The sequence below is a fragment of the Sapajus apella genome, unplaced genomic scaffold, assembly GCF_009761245.1.
Source record: "Sapajus apella isolate SASKATOON/1434 unplaced genomic scaffold, GSC_monkey_1.0 scaffold112, whole genome shotgun sequence".
NCBI classification, from domain to species: domain Eukaryota; kingdom Metazoa; phylum Chordata; class Mammalia; order Primates; family Cebidae; genus Sapajus; species Sapajus apella.
Window position 1 is genome coordinate 2,265,077 of NW_022437052.1, and position 14,508 is coordinate 2,279,584.

The 14,508-nt window shown below is 36.8% G+C and overlaps 1 protein-coding gene across 2 annotated transcripts in view; it reads left to right on the plus strand.

Moving 5' to 3' along the window:
* Positions 1-14,508, plus strand: part of GLRA1 (glycine receptor alpha 1) — a 113,009-nt gene that overhangs the window by 83,837 nt on the left and 14,664 nt on the right. The window lies entirely within an intron of this gene.

The following is a 14,508-nucleotide window of genomic DNA, read 5'->3' on the forward strand; positions in this document are numbered from 1 at the left end:
CCCCAACTGACCCCAGTGTGTAGTGTTCCCCTCCCTGTGTCCATGTGTTCTCATTGTTCAACACCCGCCTATGAGTGAGAACATGCGGTGTTTGATCTTCTGCTCTTCTGTCAGTTTGCTGAGAATGATGGTTTCCAGCACGTGCACACGAATGTTCATTGCAGCACTGTTTACAATAGCAAAGACCTGGAACCAACCCAAATGCCCATCGACAATAGACTGGATAGGGAAAATGTGGCACATATACACCATGGAATATTATGCAGCCATCAAAAACGATGAGTTTGGGTCCTTTGTAGGGACATGGATTAATTCACTTTTTATTTTTTTGAGATGAAGTCTTACTCTGTTGCCCAAGCTGGGGGGCAGTGGTGTGATCTCAGCTCACTGCAACCTCCACCTCCCGGGTTCAAGTGATTCTCCTGCCTCAGCCTCCTGAGTAGCTGGGATTACAGGCATGTACCACCATTCCCAGCTCATTTTTGTAATTTTAGTAGAGACAGGGTTGCACTATGTTGGCCAGGCTGGTCTTGAACTCCTGACCTCATGATCCGCCCGCCTCAGCCTCCCAAAGTGCTGGGATTACTTAATTCACTTTTAACACTAAACATAATGTTTCATTTCACTTACTATTAATGCTAGACACCATATACTCCTCCATTTACCCCTAGCTGAGGTTCAACATTCTGTTCCCTTCACTATTAATCATTGATGCTTCATTCTGCTTCACTCTTTTAATGCTACGTGCTGCATTCTACCACATTCACTATTATTGTTTGAGTCACATTCTGCTCTATTCACTCAACAACACACACAATGTTCTGCTCCACTATTAAAGCCAGACACCGTATTCTGCTTCCTTTAGCCTTCTGCTAAAAACAATGTTTTGCACCATTTCCAATTAATGCTGCTTAACATTCTGTTTTGATATATAAAAGTTGAAAGAATATACAATAAACATTCTTTATCCAGATTCATATTCATACTCTTTACCCAGATTCACCAGTTATCATTTTGCCATATATACTTTCTCTATATAGGTAGATGGATGGATGAATACATAGATAGATGAGCAGGTAGGCAGGTAGGTAGGTAGATACAGTTTTTGCTGAATCAACACAGACATGACAATTGACCTCAAAATAAGGAAGGAGAATCTCAATGACATTATCACATCCTTAAAACTTAACCTTAATTCAATAATTATTGACTTAGAAATAAATTTATTTGAAATAATTCAATAATATCATCTAATACAGAAACTTTAAATTATCCCACTTTTCAAAAAGTCATCAGAAAATATGATGAGGGATCCAATCAAGACTCCAGTTTATATTGCACATGGTTGCTCTATTTTGTCTCTTAACCTAGAACAGTCTCCCAGCTGTTTTTTGTTTTTCATGACACTGACTGTTCCATTAACTTTTAATGTGAGACACAACATTCTGTTTCACTTGCCATCAGCAGTAGACACCACACTCTCCTCTATTCACCCTTACAACAAAACTTGACAATATGCTCTCTGCACCATTCACACTAGACTTCAAATTCTGCTACATTCACTACAAATGCTTGAATCCACATTCTCTGATAACTATTAACACCTGACAACACATTCTGCTGTGTGCAATTGTAACAGCAGACATAATGTTCTGCTTTCTTTCCCTTATGCTAGATTCAACATGCTGCTCCACTCACTATTAATAGTTGACGCCACATTTTCCTCTACTTATGGTTTACCCTAGATGCAACATTCTGCTGCACTCATGGTTAACACTAGACTCAATATTTGGTTCCATGTGTTATTAATATTCAACTTCACCTTCCCCTTCTTTCATATTTTTTATTCATTTGCCTTTTTATAAGCATTAGATTTAGTTCCTTTTAATATATTTGCAAAGTTGTACAATCCTATCTATACAACTACCTACAGACAGTATCTAATTCTAGAACATTTTCATCACCCAAAAAGAAAATCCATACTTTCCAGCAGTCACTCCTCATTCCCCACTCTCAGGAGCCTTTGATAGCCATAAATACTTAATACCTGTATAAATTTGCCTATTCTGGACATCTCATATAAATGGAATCATACAATATGTGGCCTTTTATAATTGGCTTCTTTCACTTAGTGTAATCTTTTTAAGGTTCATCCATGCTGTAGAATGCATCAGTACTTCATTCCTTTTTGTGGCTGAATAATGTTCCATGGTAGAGATATGTCATATTTTGTTTATCTATTCAGCAATTAGGCATTTGGTTTATTTTCACTTTACTATAAATAATGCTGCTGTGAACATCTATGTACAAGTTTTCATGTGGACATGTTTTCAGTTCTCTAAGGTATATACCTAGAAGTGAAATTGTTGTGTCACATGTTAACTACATGCTTAACTTTTCGAGGAACTCCCAAACTGTTTTCCAAAGCAGCTACACCATTTTATGATCCCACCAGAGTTCCAATGCCTCCACACCTTCACAAACATATATTATTATGTTTTTTTTTTAACTTTAGCCATCTTAGTTGGTGTAAAATAGTATTGCATTGTGGTTTTGATTTGTATTTTGCTAATGAATAATAATGCTTAGCATTGTTTCATGTGCTCATTGATCATTTCTATATCTTCTTTGGTGAAATGTCTATTAAAATCTTTTACTCACTTTTGATCTTATTATTATTGAGTTGTAATAGTTCTTTATTTATTCTGGATTTTAGAATTTTATCAGATACATGATTTGCAATATTTTCTCTCATTCTATGTGCTGTGATTTGGATTCTTGTCCCTTACAAACCTTGTATTAAAATTTAATCCCCAACATTGGAGATGGGTCCTAATAGAGGTGTTTGGGTCATAGGATTCCTCATGAATAGATTAATGCACTCTCTCAAGGGTGAGCTCTCACTCTATTCATTGTTAAAAAGAGCCTGGCCACAGGTAATATACCTATGTAACAATCCTGGATGTCCTGCACATGTATCCCAAAATTTATTTAAGAATAAAATTTAAAAAAATAATTTTACAAAAACAGCCTGGCATCTCCTACCACTTCTTCTCTCACCATGTGATCTCTGCACATGCTGGCTCCCCTTCACTTTCTACCATGAGTGGAAGCAGCCTGAGGCCCTCACCAGATGCCCAATCTTGAACTTCTCCAGACATCAGAATTGTGAGCCAAATAAACTGTTTTTTCTTTATAAGTTACCCCATCTTAGATATTCTTTTGAAGTAACACAAAATGGACTAAGATGCTATGGGTTTTCTTTTCACTTGATTGATAGTATCATTTATGTACAAAAGCTTTTAATTTTGATAAAGTCTAATTTATCTATATTTTTCTTTTGTTGGTTATGCTTTTGGCCTTTTTTTCTTTTTATTTTTTTTTTTTTTTTTTTTGAGATGCAGTATTGTTCTGTTGCCCAGGCTGGTGCAGTGGTATGATCTTGGCTTACTGCAACCTCTCCTTCCTGGGTGCAAGCAATCTCCAGCCTTAGCCTCCTGAGTAGCTGGGATTATAGGTGTATACCACCAGACCTGGCTAATTTTTGTATTTTTAGTAGAGAAGGGGTTTCACCATGTTGGCCAGGCCGGTCTCCAACTCCTGACCTCTAGCGATCTGTCTTGGCCTCCCAAAGTGCTGGGATTACAGGCATGAGCCACTGTTCGTGGTCTTGATGTCACTTTTTAGAAAATATTGCCTAATCCAAGGGTCATGAAGATTCACACCTATATTTTCTTCTAAGAATTTCACAGCTTAGTTCTTGTGTTTAGGTCTTTGGCACATTTAGATTTATTTCTGTATGTGATGTGAGGGAAGAGGTCAAACTTCATCTTTTTTTGTTGTTTTTTTGGGTTTTTTTGAGAGAGTCTCACTCTGTCACTCAGGCTAGAGTGCAGTGGCACACTCTCAACTCACTGCAACCTCCACCTCCTGGGTTCAAGTGATTCTCCTGCCTCAGCCTCCTGAGTAGCTGGGAATACAGGCATGCACCACCATGCCAGGCTAATTTTTGTATTTTTAGTAGAGATGGGGTTTCACCATGTTTGCCAGGCTGGTCTCCAACTCCTGACCCCATGTGATTCACCTGCCTCAGCCTCCCAAAGTGCTAGAGTTACAGGTGTGAGCCACTGCACCCAGTCCAACTTCATTCTTTCACGTGTGAATATCCCAGCACCATTTGTTGAGAAGAGTATTGTTTCCCCTGTTGTATTGACACCCATGTCAAAAAAATCAACTGACCCATAAATAGATTGGCTTACTTCTGGACTCTCGATTCTACTCCATTGAATCTATATGCTGATCCTTTTGTCAGTACCACACTGTTTTGGTAGCTGTAGCTTTGGAGTAAGCTTTAAAATCTGGAAGTGTGAGTCCTCCAACTTTTTCAAGATTGTTTTGGCTACTCTCTGTCTTTTGCATTTGCATACGAACACAAATATAAATTTTAGAATCAGCTTGTCAAGTTTTGAAACAAAAATAATAGCTGAGTTTTAATAAAGAATGCATTGAATCCATAGATGAATTAGGGTAGTATTGCCATCTTAACAATATTATGTATTCCAATCCATCAACATGGGATTTCTTCCCATTTATCTAGGTCATCTTTAATTTTTTTCAACAAAGATTTCTAGTTTTTGTGTACAAGTCTTGTACTTACAACAGGTATTGTTCAGGTATTATATTCTTTTATGCTATATAAATTGAATTTTTTTAAGTTTAATTTTTAAATTATTCATTCTAGCCTATAGAAATACAATTGATTTTTGTATGTTCATCTTGTATCCAATAACTTTGCTGAATTCATTTATTAACGCTAAGTCTTTTATACAGCCTTAGGATTTTCTTTGTACATGACCATGTGATCTACAAATAGAGATAGCTTTACTTTTTCCTTTCTCACCAAGATACCATTTATTTATCTTTCTCACTAATTTCCCTGGCTAGATCTTCCAATACAATGAAGAATAAGAACAGATATTCCTGTCTCATTCCTGATCTTACAAAGAAAGCTTTCAGTTTTTCACTATTAAACATGAAGCTAGCCATGGGTTTTACATAGATGCCCTTTACAGTTTGAGGAAGTTTTCAATTCTTAATTTGCTGAGTATTTTTACCATGAAAGGGGTCGAATTGTGTCAAATCCTGTTTCTGCATCTATTTCAAGGATTGTGTGATCTTTTTCCTTTATTTTATTCATATGGTGACTGATTGATTTGTGTGTACTCAACTAACATTGCATTCCTGAGATACATCCCACTACTCATGATGTATAATTCTTTTCTATATATCACCAGATTTGGTTTGCTAGTGTTTTCTTGAGAATTTTTTGGTCTGTATGCAGAAGAGATATTGATATGTAGTTTTCTTTATTGTGATGTCTTTGGTTTTGTTATTAGGGTAATACTGGCTTCTTAGAATGAATTGGGAAATGTTCTATCCAATTCCACTTCTCTGAGAGAATGTAAGAAGGATTTGTCTTAATTCTTTAAATGTTTGGTAGAATTCATGAAGGAAGCCATCTGGACTTTTTTATTTTATTTTCTTTTGGATTACTAATTGAATCTCCTTACGTGTTATGTGTGTATTCAAGATTTTGGTTTAGTGGGGTTTTTTTGTTTTTGTTTTTGTTTTGTTTTTTGTTTTTTGTTTTGTTTTGTTTTGTTTTTTGAGGTGGAGTTTCACTCGACTGGAGTGCAGTGGCACAATCTCAGCTCACTGTAACCTCTGCCTCCTGGGTTCAAGTGATTCTCCTGCCTCAGCTGCCCAAGTACCCAGGATTACAGGTGCATACCACCACACCCAGCTAATTTTTGTATTTTTAGTAGAGACAGGGTTTCACCATGTTGGCCAGGCTGGTCTTGAACTGCTGACCTCAACTGATCCACCCACCTCTGCCTCCCCAAAGTACTGGGATAACAGGTGTAAGCCACCATGCCCAGCCTCCATTTCTTTTCGAGTTAGTATCTTTTTAGGAATTTGTCCACTTCATTTAGGTTATCTAATTTATTGGCATACAGTTGTTCAAACTATTCCCTAATAACCCATTTTATTTCTGTAAAGTCAATGGAAATGCCCCCTCTTTCACTCTTTATTTTAGTAATTTGATTCTTTCCTCATTTTCTCTTGAACAGTAGAGTTAGCAGTTATTCAATTTTGCTTATCTTTTCAAAGAATTACCTTTAGGTTTATTGGTTTTCTCTATTATTTTTCCAATATTTTACTTACTACTATTCTAATGTTTATTATTTTCTTCCTTCTGCTTACTTTGACTTTAGTTTGCCCTCCTAGTTTCTTAAGTTACAAAGTTAGGTTATTAATTTGGGAGCGTTCTTCTTTTTAATACAGGTGTTTACAGCTATACACTTCCCTCTAAAAATTATTTTAGCTCATCTCATTAGTTTTAGTATATTGTGTTTTTGTGATTCAACTCAGAGTATTCCTTAATTAATCTTTTATTTATTCTTTGATGCATTATTTTTGTGAGTTTTCCAACTTTCTTTTGGTTATTAATTTTTAATATTCCATTGAAATCAGAAAACATATTTTGTATGATTTCAACTATTTTAAGTTTGTTGAGACTTGTTTTATGCATAAGAATACTCCATGTGGACTTCAGAAGAATGTATATTCTTCTGTTGTTGAGTGGAGTGTTCTATAGGTATTTTTTAGGTCTAGTTGGTTTACAGTGTCATTCAAAGTTTTCATTTCCTTGGCAATCTTCTAATTGTTCTATTCATTATTGAAAGCAGGGTTTTGAAGACTCCAAGTATTATTGTTGAATTATCTATCACTTCAATTTAGGCAGTTTTGCTTCATGTATTTTGGGGCCCTGTTGTTAGGTGTGTAGATGTTTATAGTTGTTCTATTTCTGATGGATTGACTCTTTTATTATAAAATGCTCTTCATCTTTTGATAACAATTTTTTTCTTAAATACTGGGTTTGTGTGTATGTGTTTGTGGGTGTGGTGTGCATGTGTGTTTGATATAATCACTTACAAGTCTCTTTTGATTACCGTTTACATGGTATTTCTTTTTCCATTCTTCTACTTTTATTCTAGTTGTGTCTTTGAATCAAAAGTGTGTCTTTCATAGACAGTATGTAGTTGCATGTTATTTTTTAATCCTGTCTGACAATCTCTAATTTCCAATTGGTTTGTTTAGTCTATTTCCACTTAATTTATGTGATAAAAATTACAATTGGTATAATTTATATCTACCGTTGTGTTGTTTTATATATATATGTGTGTCTTATTTTTTGTGTCTTTGTTCCGCCATTACTGCCTTTTTTGCATTAAATATGTATTTTTGTCAGTGCAATTGTTCATGCCTATAACCCCAGCACTTTGAGAGGCTGAGGCAGGTAGGTTGCTTGAGCTCAGGAGTTCAAGACCAGCTTGGGCAACATGGTAAAAACCCAACTTTACAAAAAATAATTTTTAAAAATTAGCTGGGTGGGATGGCACACAGCTGTAGTTGTAGCTACTTGCGAGGCTGAAGTGGGATAGCTTGAACCTTGGAGATTGAGGCTGCACTAAGCCATGCTTGCAACACTGCACTCCAGCCTGGGTGACAAAGTGAGACCCTGTCTCAAAAAAAAAAAAAAAAAACGTACTTTCTAGTGTGTCATCTTAATTCCCTGGTCATTTTTTTATTATTTATTTTAGTTTTGTTTTGTTTTGTTTTGTTTTGTTTTCATGATTGCCCTGGGGATTACAATTCCATCTTATTTTAGAAACATCTAATTCAGATTATTAATACTAACTTAATTACAACAGTGTCTTAGTTTACTTGGACTGTAAAACAAATGCCACAAATTTGGTGGTTTAAACAATAAAAAATTATTTTTCATAGTTCTGAAACCTGGAAAGTCTAAGATCAAGGTGGCAGCTTATTCAGTTGCTAGTGAGGGTTCTCTTTCTGGCCTCCAGATGACTACTTTCTTGCTTTGTCCTAACACGGTGAAGAAAGAGTTTTGGTATCTCTTCCTCCCTAATTCCTATTTAATTAAGGCCCCACCTCTAAGATCTCATTTAACCTTTATCACTTCCTCATAAGCCCTATCTCCAAATACAGTCATATTGGCGGTTAGAACTTCAACATATGAATTTTAGGGTCACATAAAAATAAAATTGTTGCTCATATATAGCCAATTACTTCCCCCTTCCCTTGCACTGCTATTATCATGCAAATTACATTCTTCATTATGTATTCATTAATACAGGTTTGTAATCATTGCTTTACTCAGTTGTCTTTTAAATCGGATAGGAGAAAAAAGTTATATATATATATAAAAACTACATTTATTATATTGTCTTACTTATGCAGTAATCTTAACTAATACTCCTTATTTCATCGTATGAATTTCAGATATTGACTAGCATCCTTTTATTTCAGCCTAAAGGACTTCCTTTAGTATTTCTTGTAGGACAGATCTGCTAGTTGAAAAGTCTCTCAGCTTTTCTTTACCTAAATATTACTTTTTACTTTTGAGGGATACAGAATTCTTGACAAAAATGGAATATCTTTTCCTTTCAGCACTTTGAAAATGTCATCCCACTGTCTTCTGTACCCCATGGTGTGAATGAGAATACAACTGTTAATCTTATCAAGAATCCCTTGTACAAGAGGAGTTGCTTCTCTTTTGCTGTTTTAAGATTCTGCCTTTGCAGGAGAATTGCTTAAACTGGGAGGTGGAGGTTGCAGTGAGCAAAGATCTAACCATTGTACTCTAGCCTGAGTGACAGAGTGAGACTCCAAATTTAAAAAGAAAAAAAAAAAAAAGATTCTGCCTTTGTCTTCTGACAGTTTGATTAGGATGTGTCTAGGTGTGAATCCCTTTAAGTTTATCTTACTTGGAGTTCCCTGAGCTTCTTAGATATACAGATTGCTGTTTTTCATCAAATATGATAAGATTTCAGGCATTATCTTTTCAAATATTTTTTCTCTTTCTGTCTCCACTGGAGATTCCCATTAAACATTACGTTGGTGCATTTTATGGTTCCCCACAGGTTTCTGAGGCTGTTTACTTTTCTTCATTCTGTTCCTCAGATCATATAATCTCTGATAATATGATCTGATAATATGATAATTCACTGATTTTTCTTCAAGTTTCCTGATTCTTCTGTCTTCTTAAATACTGTTGATTCCATCTAGTAAAGTTTTCATTTCAGCTATTTTACTTTTCAACTCCAGAATTTCTATTTGGTTTTTATTTGCCATTTCTTTCTTTGAAATGGAGCCTTGCTCCGTTGCCCAGGCTGGAGTACAGTGGTACATCTCAGCTCACTGCAACCTCTGCCTCCTGTCTTCAGGTGATTCTTCAATCTCAGCCTTCTGAGTAGCTGGGATTACAGGCATGCACCACCACATCCAGCTAATTTTTGTACTTTTAGTACAGACGGGGTTTCACCATTTTGGCCAGGTTGGTCTCAAACTCTTGACCTCAGGTGATCCACCCACCTCAGTCTCCCAAAATGCAGGGATTACAGGCTATTATTTCTTTTTATTAATATGCTGTATTTGAAGAGACACTGCTCTCATATTTTCCTTTAGTTGTTTAGACATAGTTTCCTTTAGTTTTTTGAACATACTTAAAATTACTGATTAAAGTCTTTATTAATTTCAGCATCTGGGCTTCCTCAGGGGAAGCTGCTTTTGACTACTTTTCTCCCTATGTAGGTATGAGCCATTATTTTCTCTTTCTTTGCATGTCTTAGATTTTTATGTTAAAATTAGACATTTTAAGTTCTGGGATACATGTGCAGAACGTGCAGGTTTGTTACATAGATATACATGTGCCATGGGGTTTGCTGCACCCATCAACCCGACATCTACATTAGGTATTTCTCCTAATGCCATCCCTCCCCTAGTTACCCACCTCCCAACAGGCCCCAGTGTCTGATGTTCACCTCCCTGTATCCATGGGTTCTCATTGTTCAACTCCCACTTATGAGTGAGAACAGGCAGTGTTTGGTTTTCTGTTCTTGTGTTAGTTTGCTGAGAATGATGGTTTCCAGCTTCATCCATGTCCCTGCAAAAGACATGAAATCATCCTTTTTGATGGCTTCATAGTATTCCATGGTGTATATGTGCCACATTTTCTTTATCCAGTCTATCATTGATGGGCTTTTGGGTTAGTTCCAAGTCTTTGTTATTACTAACACTTCTGCAATAAATATATGTGTGCATGTGTCTTTACAGCAGAATGATTTATACTCCTTTGGGTATATACTCAGTAATGGGATTGCTGGGTCAAATGGAATATCTGGTTCTAGATCCTTGAGGAATCGCCACATTGTCTTCCACAATGGTTAAACTAATTTATACTATCACCAACAGTGTAAAAGCATTTCTATTTCTCCACATTCTCTCCAGCATCTGTTGTTTCCTGACTTTTTAATGATCACCATTCTAACTGGCGTGAGATGGTATCTCACTGTGGTTTGGATTTGCATTTCTCTAATGACCAGTGATGATGAGCTTTCTTTCATATATTTGTTGGCCACATAAATGTCTTCTTTTGAGAAGTGTCTGTACATACCCTTCACCGAGTTTTTGATGGTGTTGTGGGGGTTTTGTAAATTTGTTTAAGTTCTTTGTAGATTCTGGATATTAGCCCTTTGTTAGATGGATAAACTGCAAAAAAAATCTCCTATTCTGTAGGTTATCTATTTACTGATGGTAATTTATTTTGCTGTGCAGAAGCTCTTTAGTTTAATTAGATCCCATTTGTCAATTTTGGCTTTTGTTGCCATTGCTTTTGGTGTTTTTGTCATGAAGTCTTTGCCCATGCTTACGTCCTGAATGGTATTGACTAGGCTTTCTTCTTTGGTTTTTATGGTTTTAGGTCCTACATTTAAGTCTTTTTTATTATGTTTTTTTGGAGACAGAGTCTTGCTCTGCCACCAGGCGCCAGGCTGGAGTACAGAGGCATGATCTCGGCTCACTGCAATCTCTGCCTCCCAGGTTCAAGCAATTCTCCTGCCTCAGCCTCCCGAGTAGCTGGGACTGCAGGCACACGCCACCACGCCCAGCTAGTTTTTGTATTTTTAGTAGAGACGGGGTTTCACCCTGTTGGCCAGGATGGTCTCGATCTCTTGACTTTGTGATCCGCCCACCTTGGCCTCCCAAAGTGCTGGGGCTACAGGCGTGAGCCACTGTGCCTGGCCACATTTAAGTCTTTAATCCACCTTGAGTTAATTTTTTTATAAGCTGTAAGGAAGGGGTCTAGTTTCAGTTTTCTGCATATGGCTAGCCAGTTTTCCCAACACCATTTATTAAATAGAGGATTCTTTCCCCATTGCTTGTTTTTGTCAGGTTTGTCAAAGATGGCTGTAGATGTGTGGTGTTACTTCTGAAGTCTCTGTTCCGTTCCATTGGTCTACATATCTGTTTTGGTGCCAATACCATGCTATTTAGGTTACTGTAGCCGTGTAGTACAGTTTGAAGTCAGGTAGCGTGATGCCTCCAGCTTTGCTCTTTTTGCTTAAAATTTTCTTGGCTATGCAGACTCCATTTTGGTTTCATATGAAATTTAAAGTAGTTTTTTCTAATTCTGTGAAGAAAGTCAATGGTAGCTTGATGTGGATAGCATTGAATCTACAAATTCCTTTGGGCAGTATGGCCATTTTCACAATATCGATTCTTCTTCTCCATGAGCATGGAATGATTTTCCATTTGTTTGTGTCCTCTCTTATTTCTTTAAGCAGCAGTTTGTAGTTCTCCTTGAAGAGATCCTTCACATCCCCTGTAAGTTATATTCCTAGGTATTTTATTCTCTTTGTAGTGATTGTGAATGGGAGTTCACTCATGATTTGGCTGTTTGTCTATTATTGGCATATAAGAATGCTTGTGATTTTTGCACATTGATTTTGTATCCTGAGACTTTGCTGAAGTTGCTTATCATCTTAAGGATATTTTGGGCATAGACGATGGGGTTTTCCAAATATACAATCACGTCATCTACAAACAGAGACAAGCTGACTTCCTCTCTTCCTATTTGAATATACTTTATTTCTCTTGCCTGATTTCCCTGGCTAAAACTTCCAATACTACGTTGAATAGGAGTAGTGAGAGGGCATCCTTGTCTTTTGCCGGTTTTCAAAGGGAATGCTTCCAGCTTTTGCCCATTCATTATGATATTGGCTGTGGGTTTGTCATAAATAGCTTTTATTATTTCGAGATACATTCCATCAATATCAAGCATGAATGGGTGTTTAATTTTATTGAAGACCTTTTCTGCATCAATTGAGATAATCATGTGGTTTTTGTCATTGGTTCTGTTTATATGATAGATTATATTTACTGATTTATATATATTGAACCAGCCTTGCATCCCAGAGAGGAAACCAACTTGATCATGGTGGATAAGCTTTTTGATGTGCTGTTGAATTTGTCTGCCAGCATTTTATTGAGGATTTTCACATCAGTGTTCATCAGGGATATTGACCTGAAATTATCTTTTTTTGTTGTGTCTCTGCCAGGATTTGGTATCAGGATGATGCTGGCCTCATAAAATGAGTTAGGGCAGAGTCCCTCTTTTTCTATTGTTTGGAATAGTTTCAGAAGGAATGGTACCAGCTCTTCTTTGTAGCTCTGGTAGAATTCAGCGGTGAATCTATCTGGTCCTGGGATATTTTTAGTTGGTAGGTTATTAACAAGTGCCTCAATTTCAGAACTTGTTATTGGTCTATTCAGGGATTCAAGTTCATCCTGGTTTAGTCTTGGGAGGGTGTATATGTCCAGGAATTTATCTATTTCTTCTAGATGTTCTAGTTTATTTGCATAGAGGTGTTTATAGTATTCTCTGATGGTAGTTTGTATTTCTCTGGGATCAGCGGTGATGTCCCCTTTATGGTTTTTTATTGTGTCTATTTCATTTTTCCCTCTTTTCTTGTTAATTAGCCTGGCTAGAATGGCTAGAAGTCTATTTTGTTCTTTCTTTCTTTTTCTTTTTTTTTTGTTTTTGTTTTTGTTTTTGTTTTGCTTGTTGTCCAGGCTGGAGTGCAATCGATGCTTTTGGCTCACTGCAACCTCTGTCTCCTGGGTTCAAGTGATTCTCCTGTCTCAACCTCCTGAGTAGCCGAGATTACAGGTGCCTGAGACCAGCTAATTTCTTGTATTTTTAGTAGAGACAGTGTTTCACTATGTTGGCCAGACTGGTCTCGAACCCCTGATCTCAGGCGATCCACCTGCCTCAGCCTCTCAAAGTGCTGGGATTACAGGCATGAGCCACTGTGCCCACCCCTAATCTTTTCAAAAAATCAGCTCCTGGATTCATTGATTTTTTTTTTGAAGGGTTTTTTGTGTTTCTATCTCCTTCAGTTCTGCTCTGATCTTAGTTATTTCTTGTCTTCTGCTAGCTTTTAGATGCGTTTGCTCTTGCTTCTCTAGTTCTTTTAATCGTGGTGTTAGAGTGTCGACTTTATCTCTTTCCTGCTTTCTCCTGTGGTCATTTAGTGCTATAAATTTCCCTCTAAATACTGCTTTCACTGTGTCCCAGAGATTCTGGTGCATTGTGTCATTGTTCTTATTTGTTTCAAATAACTTATTTCTGCCTTAATTTCGTTATTTACCCAGTAGTCATTCCAAAGCAGGTTGTTCAGTTTCCATGTAGTTGTGTGGTTTTGAGTGAGTTTCTTAATTCTGAGTTCCAATTTGATTGCACTGTGAGCTGAGAGACTGTTAGGATTTCCATTTGCTGAGGAGTGTTTTACTTCCAATTATGTGGTCAGTGTGGTGCTGAGAAGAATGCATATTCTGCTGATTTAGGATGGAGAGTTCTGTAGATGTCTATCAGGTCTGAGTGGTCCAGAGCTAAGTTAGAGTCCTGAATATCTTATTAATCTTCTGTCTCATTGATCTGTCTAATATTGACAGTACTGTGTTAAAGTCTCCCACTATTAACTTTGTGGGAGTCTAAGTTTCTTTGTATGTCTCTAAGAACTTGCTCTGTGAATCTGGGTGCTCCTGTATTGGGTGCATATATATTTAGGATAGTAAGCTCTTCTTGTTGCATTGATCCATTTACCATTATGTAGTGCCCTTCTTTGTCTTTTTTTATCTTTGTTGGTTTAAAGTCTCTTTTATCAGAGGTTAAGATTGCAACCCTGCTTTTCTTTGCTTTTCATTTGCTTGGTAAATATTCCTTCATCCCTTTATTTTGATTCAATGTGTGCCTTTGCACATTACATGGGTCTCCAGAATATAGCACGCCAATGGGTCTTGACTCCTTATCCAATTTGCCAGTCTGTGTCTTTTAATTGGGGCATTTAGCCCGTTTACATTTAAGATTAATTTTGTTATGTGTGAATCTGATCCTGTCATTATGATACTATCTGGTTATTTTTCCTGTTAGTTGATGCAGTTTCTTCATATTGCTAATGGTCTTTACAATTTGGTATGTTTCTGCAGTGGCTGGTACTGGTTTTTCCTTTCCATGTTTAGTGCTTCCTTCAAGAGCTCTTGTAAGGCAGACCTGGTGGTGACAAAATCACGCAGCATTTCCTT